The sequence below is a fragment of the Herpailurus yagouaroundi genome, unplaced genomic scaffold, assembly GCF_014898765.1.
Source record: "Herpailurus yagouaroundi ecotype Mexico unplaced genomic scaffold, PumYag 29, whole genome shotgun sequence".
Lineage (NCBI taxonomy): Eukaryota > Metazoa > Chordata > Mammalia > Carnivora > Felidae > Herpailurus > Herpailurus yagouaroundi.
In genome coordinates, this window is record NW_024412377.1 from 96,894,205 (window position 1) to 96,906,084 (window position 11,880).

The 11,880-nt window shown below is 41.1% G+C and overlaps 1 pseudogene; it reads right to left on the reverse strand.

Moving 5' to 3' along the window:
• Positions 1 to 3,721: 3,721 nt before the first annotated feature.
• Positions 3,722 to 4,033, reverse strand: LOC121014010 (histone H4-like; annotated as a pseudogene).
• Positions 4,034 to 11,880: the final 7,847 nt, after the last annotated feature.

An 11,880-nucleotide genomic window follows, 5' to 3' on the forward strand; every position in this document is an offset into this window, starting at 1 on the left:
GATGAGTTCATATTGTGGAATTTCAAAACATAAAAATCTTTTGATCATATCTATTTAAGATGAAAGTCAATTTTTAAAAAAATGTTTTATTTATTTTTGAGAGAGAGAGAGGGAGAGCACAAGCAAGGAAGGGGCAGAGAGAGTGGGAGACAGAGGATCCCAAGCAGGCTCTGTGCTGAGAGGCTGACAGCAGCAAGTCGGATGTGGGGCTTGAACTCACAAGCTGGGAGATCATGACCTGAGCCGCAGTCAGATGCTCCACTGACTGAGCCACCCAGGGTCCCCCAATTTTTGATTCAAATAAAACAGTAGGGAGTTGACAAGAAAAGTTTGTCCAAGAAGTGACAAATGTATATTATAGCCAAGCACAAATCTCAATTTAGAAATTGCTCTTAAGCAAATTATACTTTGACAGCATCTTGCTACATTTTAGAGAGTACTTGTTTATATATATGAAATTTGAAAATAATTTTGACATATTTTATTTTGTGTAACATTTTGAAAAAAGTATCCTGAGCCAGGCGATCTATTTATCATTTATAAAACAAGGCAAAGACATTGAATTTAGAAACTTCTTGTAGGTTAGTTGAACAAATAGAACTTTCCTATAGATCTAGAAGATGACCTTGGTGTTCCTGTCCATGGTAAAGCCTCGTAGAGGGACAAGGCAGACAATTGGAAAAATAAAAAATCATCCCTCCTCTCTGAAAGGAGAGCACAGGAAGCACAAAGTGATTGAAGCAGCTTGAATTTATGCTTCCTATTTGAAGAAGTCCTTGTAGAGGTATTTCTCTGCCCCTGACACCTTCTGTTGTGGGTTAACTCTGCCAGAGGGTTACTCAACTCAAGAGAATACTTTTTTTTTTTTTGTAGGCAGGCTTCATGCCTAGTGTGGAGCCCAATTCAGGGCCTAAACTCACAATCCTGAGTCAAATGCCCAACTGACTGAGCCACCCAGGCGCCCTGAGAATACTTTTTTTTTTTTTTTTTTTTTTTTACTGCAGAGAAGGCTGATGAATAACATGTTGAGTATGGCATGGAAAACTTGATATTCTTCTGTTGAGTCCTGTGAGTCATGGCTGCAGATGAGGCATATGAGATCAATGGCCTGCCTGCTGAGATTGGAGTGAGGGGAAATCTGGTCAGAGCCATTTGGGGACAAAACTGCCTCCTTGTCAGTATGGTGGCCTTGCCCAGACTGCTTATTTTCTCCTGCTGCATTTATTTTGAAAGAGAGAGAAAGAGTGCATGAGGGAGGGAGGGGCAGGGAGAGGGAGAGAGAGAGAGAATCCCAAGCAGACTCTGTGCTGTTAGGGCAGAGCCTGACACGGGGTTCAATCCCAGGACCCTGGGCCAAAATCAAGAGTCGGACACTCAACCAACTGAGCCACTTAGGCACCCCAACGTGGAAGCTGCTTATGCGCTTGTGTAGAAAGGACAGGTTTCTCCTCTGCTCACTTTGTTAAGGCAGCATAAATTCCTCTTATGAGTCGGTCCTTCCAAAGAGCCGGCAGCCTCTGCTTCAAATGTTCCTGGGACTGCAGACCTAGTTGGTATCTAAATAGTCTAATTCACCGGCAATGATTCTGGCACAAATCAAAGGATTTAGAACTAGAAGGAACTTGGGGCACCTGGGTGGCTCAGTCGGTTAAGCGGCCGACTTCGGCTCAGGTCATGATCTCGCGGTCCGTGAGTTCGAGCCCCGCGTCGGGCTCTGTGCTGACAGCTCAGAGCCTGGAGCCTGTTTCAGGTTCTGTGTCTCCCTCTCTCTGACCCTCCCCTGTTCATGCTCTGTCTCTCCCTGTCTCAAAAGTAAATAAAACGTTAAAAAAAAAAAAAAGAACTAGAAGGAACTTTAAAGACTTAAGAAATCCAATCATATCATTTTACGTGTGAAGAACCAAGACCACGTGAGAGCCACAGAGCTAATTAGTGCTAGAGAAGTGGGACAAGAACTCAGTGTCTTGAGCTGGATTCTTGTAAATGGAAGAACATGTCGTTAATTCAGGAGATCTATGAGTACTGCCTCCAGGCCCGTGCTCATTCCTGCGTGTAGTTACTAAGCGATGTTGGTAAGAAACGTAATTTTAGAAGAGGTGATTTGGGGCTTCATATTTAAAGAAACGAATTGTCATGAATCTGTCATGTGCAAACGAGTGCCAAACAATTATCTTAACACTGTTTTTATAAAACAATTGGAAGCCCCACAGCTTTTCCTTATTGGGATGTGTCCTTAACTGAACTCTTGGAGATTAATACTTCATCTTCTAACCCTCTGAGTGTCTTATGCACACATTGAGAGGGCTAAACTTGAAATCCTGAATTTTCTGGCTCATACTTAGAGATGGCTCCTTTTCTAGTAGATACTTTATCTGAGCCTTAAGACTAGACAACTGGGTATTCACTTAATGGGAAGACTTTAATTTTGTCCCTTCCAGGCATCCCGCCCAATTTGCAAAGTGGAAATCCTTGCAACTTTTTCTTTCACTTGGCCTGATATATCTTGTGTAGTTACGTAAATTTACACAAAGCAAAAAATGTTCAGGAAGCAGAAACAGAAAGACAAAAACACTTCATTTATTAGCATCCTGGAAGCAAAGTGCATTGCTTTGGTCCTGCTCTCCATAAGTACAGTAGTTGCCTTTTATCTGCAGTTTTGCCTTCTGCATTTTAGTTTCCCTCAGTTAAGTGTGGTCTGGAAGCAGACGGTACTCCTGATGAATCATCGGGAGGTCAAGAGCAGACTAACGCTCCATCATAATGCCTACAACATTCACCTCACTGTCATCTTATCACATGGGCATTTTACCGTCTCATATCATCACAAGAAGAAAAGGTAAGGGCAGTCAGACAAGATGTTTTGAGAGAAACAGAGAGACCACATTCAAATAACGTTCATAATAGAATATTGTTATAATTGTTCTATTTTATTATTAATTATTGTTAATCTCTAAATTTATAAATTAAACTTTTTTATTAAAAAAATTTTTTTTAACGTTTATTTATTTTGGGGACAGAGAGAGACAGAGCATGAACAGGGGAGGGGCAGAGAGAGAGGGAGACACAGAATCGGAAGCAGGCTCCAGGCTCTGAGCCATCAACCCAGAGCCCGACGCGGGGCTCGAACTCACGGACCGCGAGATCGTGACCTGAGCTGAAGTCGGACGCTTAACCGACTGAGCCACCCAGGCTCCCCTATAAATTAAGCTTTATCATAGGTATGTATATATAAGAAAAAAAACAGTATAGGGGTGCCTGGGTGGCTCAGTCGGTTAAGCGTCCGATTTTGGCTCAGGTCATGATCTCATGGTTTGGTTCGAGAATTGGAGCCCCCCTTCTGGCTCTGTGCTGACAGCACGGAGCCTGGACCCTGCTCAGATTCTGTGTCTCCCTCTCTCTGCCTGTCCTCCACTTGCACTCTGTCTCTCACAAAAATAAATAAACATTAGAAAAAAAGAAAAAAAAAACCAGGATATATATAAGGTTTGGTACTATCTGCAGTTTTAGCCATCCACTGGAAGGTCTTGGAATATATACCTGTGGATAATGGGGCCTATGGTACATAGAAGAACAGAATGCAGATATTGGCTCTATGAAAGCTTTAAAGCAGGTGGATTTTTTATAAAATTGTAAACCTACTATGTGCCAGGTTGTTTTCTTTTTTCTTTTTTTGGCAGCCCTGAAAAGGGCCTTTATTTGGAGAAAAAGGGGTGATGAGGTTTTAGCCCCCAAAGCCATAGAGGGTGCGGCCCTAGTGCTTGAGCAGGTAGACCACCTCCATGGCCGTGACTGTTTTGCGCTTGGCGTGCTCTGTGTAGGTGACAGCGTCGGGGATTACCTTCTCCAGGAAGACCTTGAGTACCCCCCATGTCTCCTCCTAGATGAGGCCAGAGATGCACTTGATGCCACCAAACTGGGCCAGCCGCCAGATGGCGGGCTTAGTGATGCCCTGGATGTTGACGGGCAGCACCTTGTGGTGGAGCTTGGCACCCCCCATGCCCAGGCCCTTCCCGCCCCTGCCGCGATCAGACATAGCTGCCTAATAAACATTAAATTTTTTTTTAGAAAGAAAGAAAGAAAGAAAGAAAGAAAAAGAAAACCCCAATCGCTGTGACGTGCTGTGCGAGTAGGTCACAGCGATTGGGGTTTTCTTTTCTTTCTTTTTTTTTTAATTAAAAATTTTTTAATGTTTGTTTATTTAAAAAAAATTTTTTTTCAACGTTTATTTATTTTTGGGACAGAGAGAGACAGAGCATGAACAGGGGAGGGGCAGAGAGAGAGGGAGACACAGAATCTGAAACAGGCTCTAGGCTCCGAGCCATCAGCCCAGAGCCTGACGCGGGGCTCGAACTCACGGACCGCGAGATCGTGACCTGGCTGAAGTCGGACGCTTAACCGACTGCGCCACCCAGGCGCCCCTAATGTTTGTTTATTTTTGACAGAGAGAGAGAGAGAGCGAGCGTGAGCGAGCACGAGTGGGGGAGGGGCAGAGAGAATCCAAAGCAGGCTCCAGCCTCTGAGCTCTCAGCACAGAACCGGACTCGGGGCTCGAACTCGTGGACAGTGAGATCATGACCTGACACGAAGTCAGAAGCTCAACCGACTGAGCCCCCACCCCCCCAGGCGTCCCAGTTTTTAAAATTTTTAAATGTTTATTTATTTTTGAGAAAGACAGAGAGACAGAGTGCAAGCTGGGGAGGGGTAGAGAGAAGGAGACACAGAATCCGAAGCAGGCTCCAGGCTCCGAGCTGTCAGCACAGAGCCAGATGCGGGCTTGAATTCACAAACCTTGAGATCATGACCTGAGCCAAAGTGGGATGCCCAACTGACTGAGCCGCCCAGGTGTCCCGGGGTTTTCTTTTTTTAATATGTTCTTTCATTCAAGAAGATGCTTTATTCTCCTTCTGGTTGTTGTCTGTCATAAAGACTTATTTTGGGGAAAGGATTTGATGTTGGTTATATTTTAGTTTATGCATTCATTTACCCAGTAAATATTTTTTGAGCAACTGCTATGTAGCAGACACTAAGCTAGGTGATAGGATACAATAGGGAGAAGAAATTAGACAAATCCATGCCTTTTTGGCTTAGTCTAGTGAGGGGCAGAATATAATAACACAAATAAATGTAAGATAAGTTGATGAGCACTGGGAAGGAGATGTACAAAGTACTAGGAGATGGGGAGGATTTCACCTGGTCACAAGCACCAAGGAAAGTTTCCCTATAAAATGATGCTTCAGCAGAAATGTGAAGGAGTTGGAGTTATCAAAGAGTGAAGAATGATTCAAGTCAAGGAAACAGTATATGCAAAGACTCTGTAATCATAGAGAGTCAAGGGGTATAATATGTATTAAAGTTTTCTTTTGGGGCATCTGGGTGGCTCAGTTGGTTGAGGGTCCAACTCTTGATTTTGGCTCATATCATAATCCCAGGGTTGTGGGATCAAGCCCCACATCGGGCTCTGTGCTGAGTGTGAAGCCTGCTTAGGATTCTCTTTCCCTCCCTCTGTCCTTCTCCCCTGCTTGTGCACTTTCACTCTCTCTCTCTCAAATAAAAAAACAAAAACAAAAACAAAAACAAATATATATATATTTTTTTCTTTTTTTTTTTTTTTTTTGCTTTTGCTGTAATGTTGAATAGGTTTGACTGGGGTTAAAAGGGATACAGGTAGACTGGTTAGGAGGTTTTTTAAATGGACAAAACTTGGGGTGCATGGGTGGCTCCATCAGTTGAACATCTGACTTCAGCTCAGGTCATGATCTCACATCTCCTGAGTTCAAGCCCTGCATCAGGCTCTCTGCTGTCAGCACAGAGCCTGCTATGTAGCCTCTGTCCCTCTCTCTCTGTCCCTCCCCCACATGTGCTCTCTCTGTTTATTTTATAAAAATAAACATTAAAAAAATAGACAAAGCTTGGTTAAGAAGATGGAGAAGATGGAGGAAAACATAATTTTGACCGGATTGGAGGCTGGTTTGAGCATGGAGGTGAGAGAGAGGGAGGTATCATGGATGACTTCTGGCTTTCAGGCTCCTTCAACTGAATGACTAGTTCACTGAAGTGGGGGCTACGGAAGGAAACCAGGTTAGGGGAATTGGTGGGTGTGGGAAGTGGTGAAAGCATGACTTCATTAGACTTGAACATCTTGAGAATCCAAAGAGGCCAAGGTAAGCTGCCAGTTGTATAATCAACTTTGATGCCTGAGGAGACAGAGGCTTGGGCTGGAGATATAAATTTGTGAGTCATCTTTGTGTGGACATTGAGTAGAGAGGGGAGCACCAGGAGAAAGACTATTTTAGAGTGGATTCAAGTAAATGCTCTACTTTCCTCTGGGGATAGGTCTTTTTTTTCTTTTCAAAGTTTATTTATTTTGAGAGAAAGAGAGAAAGTGCACTCGCATGCAAGCAGGAGAGTGGCAGAGAGAGAGAATTCCAAGAAGGCTTGATCCTGGGGCTCAACATGGGGCTGGGTTCTCTGAACCAAGAGATCATGACCTGGGCTGAAATCAAGAGTTGGAAGCTTTTAACTGACTGAGCCACCCAGGTGCACCAAATGGCTTTGATTCTTGATCAAAGTCTTTCAGGTTTTAGAGCAAATGGACAAACTTAGAAATTGGGCAGAAATATCCCTAAAATTATGACACACAGATGGACCTTGCTGGGCTTGTTGAAAAGTTAACTGAAAGACATGAAAGACATTTTTTTTAAATGTTTTTTTTTTAACGTTTATTCATTTTTGAGAGACAGAGAGAGATACAGTGCAAGTGGGGGAGGAGAGAGAGAGAGAGAGAGAGAGAGAGAGAGAGAGAGAGAGAGAATCCCAAGCAGGCTCCAGGCCCCGAGCTGTTAGCACAGAGCCTGATGCGGGGTTTGAACTCACTGACTGCAAGATCATGACCTGAGCTGAAGTCAGACGCTTAACTGACTGAGCCACCCAGGCGCCCCTGAAAGACATTTTTTTTTAATCTTTAAGGAAAACAAACTTTTAGCTATCTGCTTGATGGGCAGATGGTGCATATGGAGAAAAGGTCAGGTAAAGTGCCTAGGTCTATAAAGCAAATTAATTTCTGTGTTGGCAAATGAAGTGATTAAAATTATCAAAGATATCCTTTCAATCTAAAAGTAGTTTGAAGGTGTTGTGTGTGTGTGTGTGTGTGTGTGTGTGTGTGTGTGTGTGTATGTGTAGAATGAATTAATCTAAAAACTAAATTTAAAACATCTTAACTGGTTTTTAGTACATGCACCCAAGAAAATACTATGAAACTTTTTAAAAAGATGAAAGATAATGTGGATAATCTAGATGTATACATTCATAGAAGCAATCCTGTTATATGTTATCAGGTGAAAAAAAAGCATGTTGCAAAATATTATTGAGGTATAATCTATTTATTGGCATTTAAAAATTTTTCAACAACACAGCAGAAAAACCAATAAAGACATTCCTATTTTAAAATCATAGGTTGAACATTTTTCCATTTTTAAATATTCTTCAAAAACATAGTTTTTATTCACTACATAATGCCATTATATGAACTTATTGAGCCATTCCTTTGTTTTTAAAAAATTTCATCTTAAAAAATCACACACACACACACAGTATAGATTCCTAGAAGTACTCAGTCAAGCTATTTGAGATTCTTGTCAAAGTGCTTTTCAGAGAACCTGTCATGATTTTTCATTTCCATCAACAGTGTACAAAAATGCAGTTCCATTGTACTTAAAATACTTTAAAATACCTTTTTTAAATTTAAATTTAAATTTTTTTAAAAGTTGCTTATTTATTTTGAAAGAGAGAGAGAACAGGGGGAGGGGCAGAGAGAGAGAGAGAGGGAGAGAGAGAGAAAGAGAATTCCAAGCAGGTTCCATGCTGTCAGCGTGAGCCTGATGTTGGGCTTGATCCCACAACTGTGAAATCATGACCTGAGAGAAATCAAGAGTCAGATGCTTAACTGACTAAGCCATCCAGGCATCTCTAATTTTAATTTTTTAAAATAAAGTTTATTTATTTATTTTGAGAAAGAGAGAGAGAGAGAGAGAAAGCAAGCGGGGGAGGGGAAGGGAAAGAGGGAGAGAAAGAATCCCAGGCAGGCTCTGCAACATTAGCACAGACCCCGAGCTGGGGCTTGAACTTGTGAACCATGAAATAATGACCTGAGCTGAAGTCTTCAGCTCAACCAAATGAGTCACCCAGGTGCCCCAACTTTTTTTAATTTTAGAGAGAGAGAGTGCATGTGTGCGAGTCGAGGACAGGGGCAGAAGCAGAGGGAGAGAGAATCTTAAGTAGACTGTAGGCTCCATGCTCAGCACGGAGTCTAATGCGGGGCTCGATTCCACAACCCTGGGATCATGACCTGAGCTGAAATCAAGAGTCAGGCACTCAACTGATTGAGCCACCCAGGGGCCCCTAAAATACCTTTTCAAAGTTAATAGGAGAAATAGTATTTCAATATCATTTGTAGTTGTGTCATTTGTGTTACCAGTAACATTCAAGTTTTTTGTCGTGTATTTTTATTCGAATAATTTAAAGTTCTTTTTTAAAATAATTCTTAAGCTTTACCTATTTTTCTATTGTTATAGTTATTTTAAAAATTAATATACTTTTTTTTAAAGCAGTTTTACATTTATATAAAAATTGAGCAAAAAGTATTGAGATTTCCCACGTACCACTTCTATCTACTCTCTCCTCAGTTGTGTTAGTATGGTATATTTGTTACAATTGATGAGCCAGTATTGATATATTATTATCAACTAAAGTTTATAGTGGGTTCACTCTTTTTGTTTTACATTCGATGGTTTTTTTTTTTTTTAATTTTTTTTTTCAACGTTTATTTATTTTTGGGATAGAGAGAGACAGAGCATGAACGGGGGAGGGGCAGAGAGAGAGGGAGACACAGAATCGGAAGCAGGCTCCAGGCTCTGAGCCATCAGCCCAGAGCCTGACGCGGGGCTCGAACTCACGGACTGCGAGATCGTGACCTGGCTGAAGTCGGACGCTTAACCGACTGCGCCACCCAGGCGCCCCTCGATGGGTTTTGACAAATGTATGACATATATCTACCACTATGGTATCATACAGAATAGTTTTACTGCCCTATAAAAATCTGCATTCATCTATTCAGCCCTCCCTCCCCCATAGTTTTTGGCAACCAGTCATTGTTTAATGGTCACAACAGTTTTGTCTTTTCCATGATATCACATAGTTGGAATCATACAACATGTAGTCTTTTCAGACTGGCTTCTTTGACTTAGCAATATGCATTTACGTTTCCTCTGTGTCGTTTCATGGCTTGAGAGCTCTTTTCTTTTTAAAGCTAGCTAATGTTTAGTCAATTGAATGGATATTCCATGGCTTATTTACTCACCTATTGAAGAACATCTTGGTTGTTTCCAAGTTTTGGCAATTATGAATAAACCTGCTATAAACAATCGAGTGTTTGGGCATAATTTTCAACTAATTTGGGTAAATACCAAGGACTGTCATTGCTGGATCATATGGTTAAGAGTATGCTTAGCTTTCTAGAAACTGCCAAACTGTCTTCCAAAGTGGAATTTTGCATTCCCATCAGCAATAAATGAGAATTGTTGCTTATAGTACTTTTTGAAACCTGTTAATAGTAATAACAATAAAAAAATCTACACATAAACTAATTGTCTATGAAGGAGAACCATTTGTTTGTTGTACATGGAACAGAGCATCCCTCCTCCCCACCAGCTTATTGACAATATTTTCACACTCATTTTCAGTAGATAGTTTTACTTCACTGTGAGGATCTGCCTGTAGTTAAATTCCTCCAGAATTCTATTTTTGATATTCGATGCTTTGAATTTTTTATAGTAATAGTAATTAAGAATTATTTTCTGGGCTCCCTGTGTGGCTCAGTCAGTTAAGCGTCCGAGTCTTGATATCTGCTCAGGTCATGCTTTCGAGGTCATGAGTTCGAGTTGGGCTCCCCACTGAGTGTGGAGCCTGTTTGGGATTCTCTCTGTCTCCTTCTGTCTCTGCCCCACCCCTGCTTATGCTTTCTCTCTCTCTCAAAATAAATAAATAAACATCTTTTAAGAAAAGGAATTATTGGGACGCCTGGGTGGCGCAGTTGGTTGAGTGTCTTTCTTCAGCTCAGGTTATGATCTTGTGGCTTGTGAGTTCGAGCCTCGCATGGGGCTCTCTGCTGTCAGCACAGATCCTGCTTCAGATCCTCGATCTCCCTCTCTCTCTCTCTCTCTCTGCCTCTCCCCTGCTCTCCGTCTCTTTCAAAAATACACATAAAAAAAAAAGAATTATTTTCTAAATTTTAGTAAATTCATATGCTGCACTCAACAATACCACACAGAACACATGTCAACATTTTGCTTTTGTTACACAATAGTAAAATCTCTCACCTGTCAATTTTATAAATAGGTAGGCACAATTAACTTCAGTGTGTAAAACAACCACAAAGACTTTGTGCCCAGCTGGGTCATTTTTAGGTTCAACAAGATATTTTGTGAATGTAATTTTCCTATTTCTTATCTAAACATTGAAAAGAAACAGAATGAGACCTTTAATATTATCAGGGCAGGGCTCATCTGTCCCCTCCTCACCCCTGTATCTAGGAACTCCCAGGACTGTCCTGCAGAAATGAATTCATTTAGTCATAGACTCCTGAGCCGCAAACACTCTCAAAGGGCTTTTTAGTTCAGTCATATGTCTGACCCAATTTAAGTCATACCTGACACAGGATGCTTGTCCTAATCTTCCACAATTTCAGATGTTCTAGTCTTCCAAAACAGACAGGTTCACGAGTTTTTCCTTCTTTAATACATTCTTCATTAGGTCAAAACAATCTTCTTACCTGTAGTTAAAAAATCATTTCTGTGTGTGTGTGTGTGTGTGTGTGTGTGTGTTTTCTAAAACATCCATGAGCATTTTTCTTAAAAGTTGCCAAGAGAATAGAGCTTAAATATTCTCACCATAACAAGGAAAAATGATAATTATGTGAAGTAAAGTTTGTGTTAGTTAACTTTATTGTGGGAAACATTTTTCAATATATATGTGTATCAAATGATCACATTGTACACCTTGAACTTATACAGTGTTACATGTCGCTTATATCTCAATAAAGCTGGAAAAAATGTAAATCCCTTAGTACCTAAAGACAGATTCCCTCCACCCCCTACCTCAGCTTTTATGTCATTATTCCTATATATGCCTTCCTTTTTATTTCTGGCATTTGCTCTTGTTCTTAAACATACATACAATACACCAGAAGGAATGATTCATTTTTACCTGGGGCTACTGAACAAGTTTTTATTTAGGAGGTGATTTTTAGGATTTAAAGGATTTTAGGAGGAAGAAAGGGTTGCAAAAAGAGAATTCCAACTAGTATGAGACAAGGATGTGAGCATGACAGAACACGTCATGTTTGGGAAGTTTCAAGGTCTCCTTTTGTGGCTAAAACACAGTGTATTTATAAGAAGATGTGGGGGGAAGTTATGCTGGAACCAGACAGTGAAAGGCCTTGGGCTACTCTTGGGAGGTGGATTTTAGCTATGGGAAAAGACTGGGAAACAACTAGGTTTAAAAGTGAATTCTGGAGGTCTATACCACGTGGAGGGCATTTTGGAGCGGGAGAGCATGCAGGCAGGGAAAAAGTTATAAGCCCATTTCTGTTATCCAAGTGGAAATAGCTAAGGGCTGGAAATGAGGCAGTTGCTTTGGGATTGAGAAGGGAGACTTTTGAAGGATGAACTGACAGGTGATAATGCCTAAATAATTGTTTCCAGAATTCTGGTGTGGGCAAGTGGTTGGTTGTATGCCTTTCTTTCTTTCTTTCTTTCTTTCTTTCTTTCTTTCTTTCTTTCTTCCTTCCTTCCTTCCTTCCTTCCTTCCTTCCTTCCTTCCTTCCTT